Source organism: Fukomys damarensis, unplaced genomic scaffold (assembly GCF_012274545.1).
Source record: "Fukomys damarensis isolate Sample0158 unplaced genomic scaffold, DMR_v1.0_HiC HiC_scaffold_3, whole genome shotgun sequence".
Lineage (NCBI taxonomy): Eukaryota > Metazoa > Chordata > Mammalia > Rodentia > Bathyergidae > Fukomys > Fukomys damarensis.
Window position 1 is genome coordinate 40,857,283 of NW_022900915.1, and position 7,083 is coordinate 40,864,365.

Consider the following 7,083-nt stretch of genomic DNA (forward strand, 5'->3'; position numbering starts at 1 on the left):
TTTTTTTTTTTTTTTTTTTTTTTTTTGGTAACCACAAAGATCCCTTGAAGACAGCTCTTGAAGCTGTGTGTCTGTCCCTCCCGCACGTTCGTCCTTCTTGAAGTTTTTTCCCTCCCTCCCCACTGAGCATCTCTGTGACTGCTGCTGGGAGATCCACGTCGGCGCCCAGCCTGCAGGTCGGAGTCAGGCCTCTCCCCAGCCTCCCCAGACTCCAGCGGCACCGTTACCATTTATAATCTCCGTCTGCTTCAGTCTCACTTTTGTTTTCCACAGAATCATACATTTTCTGAGATGGTGCATATCACATAGATTCTACCAAGGCAATTACTTTTATCTTTAAGAAAAGGGAGCTAACTTTGATGATTTTGCTTCATTTTTTGTTTTGCTTCTCAGTTGCCAAACGTCTTCTTTTTAAGCTCTGGCTAAATATATATTCACTTAGTCACTCTGAGGATTTGTTCAGAAATGTTGAAAACCATATCAGGGTTGTTACTAAAATCTAATCCCAGCTGAAATCTAAATTGTAAGCATCCTAAACACTTCAATATGTATATAATTTGCAGGTTTGTTTGTTTAGAACCGTATCATCTTGGCCTTGAATTGCTAGGTTTAAACAAACTCTGCCTCTTTCTCCCAAGTAGCTAGGACTATAGACATGGACCACTGTGCCCAGCAAAACGCTTTTGAGGTATGCTTTCCTACACATTTTTCTTACAATAAAATTACAGGCATATTTGTGTCATTTAAAATTTTTCATGTAAAGCTGAATTATTTTAACTTATTTGATAAGTGCTACCTCAATTTCTCCTTTCAATAATTAATGTAAAATAAAATTATTTTGTTTAAAATACATGCCTTTAGGGGGAAAATAATCTACCCTTTGCAAAGGTACTTTAAGTGATTTCTATAGCTTGATGAAAATTAAATCACATATAATATTTATATACAGAACGGGCAAAGTAAAAGGAAATATTTTTACATGCTTTATATTTTCAAGTTGGACTGAACTATGAATTAAAGCATGACATTAACTTTACTTAAAGGAGGTAATGTCCTTAAAGGAAATTATTTCTCTCTCTATTACTGAATAGAAGCTGTGGGGATTTCTCTCTCCTTCTCTGTCTCTTTGTGTCTTCCTCTCTCTCTCCCCATCCTCCTCCTCCTCCTCTTCCTCCACCTCTTTCTTGCTCTTCTTCAGAATTCATCAAATAAGTCTCATCTAAACCTGTACGATCTTCATTTTGGACCAACAGATGTTTCTGATGTTCTTATCAGTCACTCGACTTTTACAAATGAAAGTAAGGACAGTTACAACACTATTTAATTAGCACTGTGTTATAAAAGACACCTTTGTCTTTTTGTTTTTTTGAGATAGGGTCTGGTTATGTAGTTCAAGCCAACACTGAACACACTATGTAGCCCAGGCTGGCATCAAACTTGCAGCAATCCTTCTGCCTCAGCCTCCTGAGTGCTGGAATTACAAGCATGCATCATCATGAAAGTTGCCAAAATATACAATTCCCATCAAAAAGAAAATTGAAAGTTTTAGCTCACATTTTCTATCTTATTTATATACTTTTCATGACAGTTTAAAGTAACCTTGTTTTTATTTTCTCCCCCTGCATTATCAGAGCAGTAGCGGGTATAACGAATGAAAAACAGGAACAAACAATACAAAATACAGACTTAGCAATGTGATTTTTAGAAAAGATCCTCAGGGGTTGCTTTTAATCATCCTATTTTTGTAAAATTTTCTAGACGAAATCAATTTTATTTTTCCATTGCCACAGTCCTTGCACAACTGAGCAACAGGCTGTGAAGTTGTAACTGCATTTCATCATTTTGCAGTGCACCGACACACGTTAGATAAGGTTCTTAACATTTCTTCACCAATAAAAACTAAGTTTGACCACTGTCTACAAAATGCTAGAGTTATAAAAAGCCCTGAGCTGTGGAAGGCAGACAAGCATGAAACTAGAATTTTTTCAGCTTTCATTTATTACTTACTAAGAAAAAGGTTCAAAGAGCTAAGGTATTTCTTCTAATATTCAGATTTTTATTGATCTATGTCTATAACGTGGATTCTGGTTGAGGTTGAGAATTGAAGATTTTAGGTTACACAGAAATGATTTCTAATCTGCTTCATATATAAATTTTAACTACATGTCTATATTCCAATATATGTCATTAGATGTTGATTTTTTTGTTATAATTTGTGTTAAAGATACAGAAACTTCGTCTGAAACGCTCTTTGTAAACAGCCAAGGAAGATAGGAAGATGCAAGACAGGTGGAAAACAACGAATTACCTTAACGAGAGCGTCCTCTGAAGCGGAATGCAGGCTGCGTGGTAAGAAGTAAAGGTGCTCGGAAGAGGTGTGAACTTTGCCTTCGTCTTCTGGGAGGGAGAACCTCAGCCCCAGGAGAGGCCTTTCTGGGGAGGGAATTGCCAGCTAGGGCGCGGGCCAAGTGGTATCAGCTCAAACCCTCCAGGCCCTCCGTGTGTTTGGACGCCACGACTCTACTGCTCATCCTGTTCTTCACTATTCTCCGTGGTTGCAGGAAGAGCTGTCGGATGAAAACTCCGGGTCTGCGTGTCCCTGGACCGCGCCTTCTTTGCGTCTTCACTCTATGATTTTAAGTTTCGGCACATAATCGTGAGGATGGGGGCTTTTGCAAATCTTATCTCACAAAACTCCCGTCCAACCCAATCACAGCCCACCAGGCTGAGCAAGTGCCTGTCTTTACCTTAATGTTTGAGAAATATTTGGGGCATTAATAATCACCATGGTTTTAGCTATAGTTGTATATGATATTCTACTTAAAATATTTATCATATACACACTCTCCATGATGACAAGAATGCAGTCGTGCATAGCAAATGCAATCTGTATTCCAGGATTAAAAATAAGCGATTAAATCTTACCATCAAGGATGTCAGTTTTGTCGCTGCTACAAAGACACCAAAGTTGGAATCATTTTTATACACGGTGTATGTAGTTTTTGGATATTGCTTTCTACAATTTCGAATACAGTTTTTCTACAGTGTCTGTTTCGATGAGATATAAGAAATAGAAACCAAACCTCTCAGAGAGCACTGACACAGTTTAAGTTTTTTCCAGTTCGATTGTGGGACATATTCCAGGATTTGCACCCTAAAGACTACCTTGTTCTTTTAATGTTTTAAATGCCATGGCTCCTAAAGAAATCTTAACAATAAGTAGATTTGCCTTAAATCATATCACATGCCATTAGAAAAATAAATGAAGAAATAAATGTTAATGTTTTGCATTAATGTAAATTCTTATTTAGAGAAATCATGTTTCATGAACATGTAAAACTTTTTACCACCTTTCTCTAACTAAACAGTATTGTTAACAGGATGAAAACATTTTTCAATCTTTATACTTTGAAGCTGTTTTTCAAAATGCACATTTTTCTAAGTGATATGTATCATTAAATTTTCTTGTTAGTAATTCTCCAGTGTGGTGTTTTTACTATACTGTTTAACTGACATATAAAGAAAGGTACTGGGTACCCTTTATTCTAGCATTGGCTTAATTTTCAGTTTGACACTTGTGCTAATCAGATCTGACACAATTTATTTCTAATGCATGTGCAGGACTTTGACTTGTTTCTTTACTTTCACTTTGATCTGCAATCAAGCAGAAAACACCAACCTGTTTAATTTAATCCTTTTGTTTAAATTTCCGTGATTAAGAGATAGAATGTAAATTAAATATCACTAATATATCTTTATTGTTCTAATCAGCTCTCCCTTAATTCATTCTAAAGATCGAAATCAAATTTATTTCCAAATAAAATCCATTTTCAATTTCTGACAGCTTCCTTATTAACTTCTAGGTTCCTCTCTCAAGCTTCTGTTTATCTCAATAACTGTGTCATTTCGTCTTTGAAGGAAAACACAAAATATTTGGTAGCCTTAGTTCCAAAGCTTATCTTTCGAATTGAGGACACAAGTGTCGCCCTTCGTTCCAAATTTTTTTTATATTCATTCAAAAAAAGGAGAAAAAGCATGTTTACTTATTCCCCAGTCACACACTGTAGAATAATTATTTTTGTACTTCAGAAGCTGATATTAAGAGCACCCACTGGGCTGTTACACAGTGATACAAATATGATATAGTTAGAGCAAAATGCTGCTAATTATGTGTATAGAAGAAAAAAAATTCTTTTTTTAATTTGTTCACTGTGGTGCCACCATGGCTTACAGAAATTCCTAAAAGCCAACTCTACATGACACCCAGGGGCATTGGGAACCTGGATCTGACCGGCAGTGATGGTGAAACTTCACATCTACATCCCACCCTGATCCCCAAAGTCAGGCAAGCGGGCTCCAAGCCCAGCTCTGCAGAATCAGCTCGTTATCCCCAGACACATCATCACCCTGAAAAACACACTAGGTGTCTCCACGTTCAGCCACACTGCACTCCTGTGTAGATCACATAGTTGATAACATGTTCCTGCAGCTGAAAGAGAAACACTGACTGCCATGGTCTGTTTACATCTATCCTTTCACAGGATACAATACATGTAATTTATACATGATTAATAATACATAATTAATAGGAACCTCTTTCTCTGTTAACCAACAGGTTATCTGTTTTATGTTTATTTTATTAGAATTCTTATTAGTACGTGTTTACAGCACACAATGCTCACTTTTAAAGATTTCTCTCTGCCTCTTTCAGGAGGTGATTTTTCTCCCAAAACTTCTTTTTGCACAACTTTTCCTAGAAAGAACTGCTTTACTTTTCAATTCCCAGAGATATGGACAGTATCAACCTTGAAAAAGAAAAAAAAAAACTTCAACGATTCTATAATCTTAGTAATAATTAAAGTTACACTATGAGGCATAGACATTGTCAGAGTTAGTGAAATGCCTTAGTCCAGTAGATTTTAATTCTTGCATTCTGAAGCTGCATCTTGAAAAAGTTTTTGATTGATTCTGTCTTCCCCTTTCCTCTTCTGAAAGATTACAAGGTCTGGAAGCAGGAAAACCTATCACATCCTAACTTTTCCACCACACACACCCATGGGTATAAGGGACGATTTCCTGTGTGATCTCACTGTGTATGAAGCTGGTGTTCACCTGGGATTTCTTGTTGAACAATCCACTCAAACCCATTTGCATTTTAAAGAGTTTCTTTGGAAATCTCCAGAACATTGACTATTACATATTTTTCTGCCATTTTACTAAATAAGTTAGTCTAAACTTGCAACTTTGTCTTGTGCCATAAAAGTAAGTCACTGGTACTAAGATGTTCTGAATGTTTGACTTATTTCAAGGATAAGAAATAAAAGTTTATTTCCTCAAAACATCCTATCAGTATCAGAAGTCAAAAAAAAATTAATACCAAATTTTAACACTTAATTTTAGAGGAATTGTGAGGAAACAAGTAAATGATACTATTCTCTAAAGAGAATATATAGTATCAGAAGTCAAAAAAAAATTAATACCAAATTTTAACACTTAATTTTAGAGGAATTGTGAGGAAACAAGTAAATGATACTATTCTCTAAGAAGAGAATATAATCATAATAACATTTCAATATTATTAATATTTCTTTGTAGATTTTATTTTGTTTTTGCAATCACAGATTGATATTATTCTAATTTTAGTCTTCCAATGAAAAATTGATATAACTTCTTTATATCTTTCAGTTTCTTCCATCAGGAACAGTATTATTCCATTATTATTATTATTATTATTATTATTATTATTATTATTATTATTCCAGTATTATTATTCCAATATTAGCCTTGTGAAAATAAGATTCGGTAAATCAGTGTCACATAATTTAAACTGAGTGGTAAAATGTTAATTTCCTTCCGTTCTGTATATTTTCCTTAAGTATAGATTTGCATATGGAAGGATGACTATTGTAGGTAAAAGACCTTCTAAAGTGGAAAAATTTACAATGAGATTATTTTTAATTTCATATCTCAAATTTGTCTCATGATCAAAGCCTGGTGCAGAATCTCTTCACAATATGCTTAGTAAAATATTGCTTTTGATGGTGATTAGTGCTTTATTTAAGTTTACTAAGCAAGACCTGAGTCGAAATATGAATATTATAATCTTAATAATTAAAACATAGCACATGCTTGATATCATATGGGTTGACATTTATCTGTGTATTATTATTTCCACCCTGCTGATTTGTTTCTTCCTATGCTTACTGTATTACAAAATGCCAACTAAAGAATCACAGAATGGAATAACATTTGACAGAGGGAGAAACTAAGACTTAGACAGAGCGAGGACAGAACAATTGCTTGGAAAGGAGGGTTTAGACCAGCAAAGAAGGGACTATTTAGGGCTCCAGGTAGAGGACGGCACTTCATGGCTCCAGAGGAAAATTTTGAATTATTTTAAATTTCTGCCATCTGTCCTTGTACATCTTCAATCATCAGAGTTCATTCACAGAGGGCATGACACATTCTAGCCACCACACCAAGCCTTTGGGAAACAGAGTAGCATAATGGAGAACGATCCTCCAACAGTTACTTCCATTGTGCGCATGACAGCTGTACGTCAGAGTTAATATCTACCTGCGTGGTGCCGCCGATCCTCACAGGCCAAGGGAGCTCATCTGTAGCACGCTGCTGTTGAGCAGATGCTGGAAACAAAAGACAGAGAGCTAAGTGAAGAGGCCCTGACAACTCTTGTGACTGACTGAGCCATTTAAAATGAGCAATGAGCCAAAGCCGGAGTTCTACACAGGAAGAATCAATAATGAATACATTATCATATGTATTTCCCTAAGACAAGAGCAATGATCATGTAGCACGCATTTCTGTTACTAAATAATGTTAAGGAGCTTTCCGCTTTTCTCCCCTCCAGTTGGACACTAGGATACCTCTTTCTAGAACAAAATGTAGAGATCTTGACTGCTGTTTACATCATAACACCGCGAGACTTAAGGTGCTTGGTCCGTTTGTGGGAATCCATTGGCTCATTTAAACTTTAAGAAGGAAACTGACCATTGGACGCAAGTTTCACATTAATGCGACGTGGCTCTTATCCACTAGCTCATCAACTGTGTAGGATCATGAAAA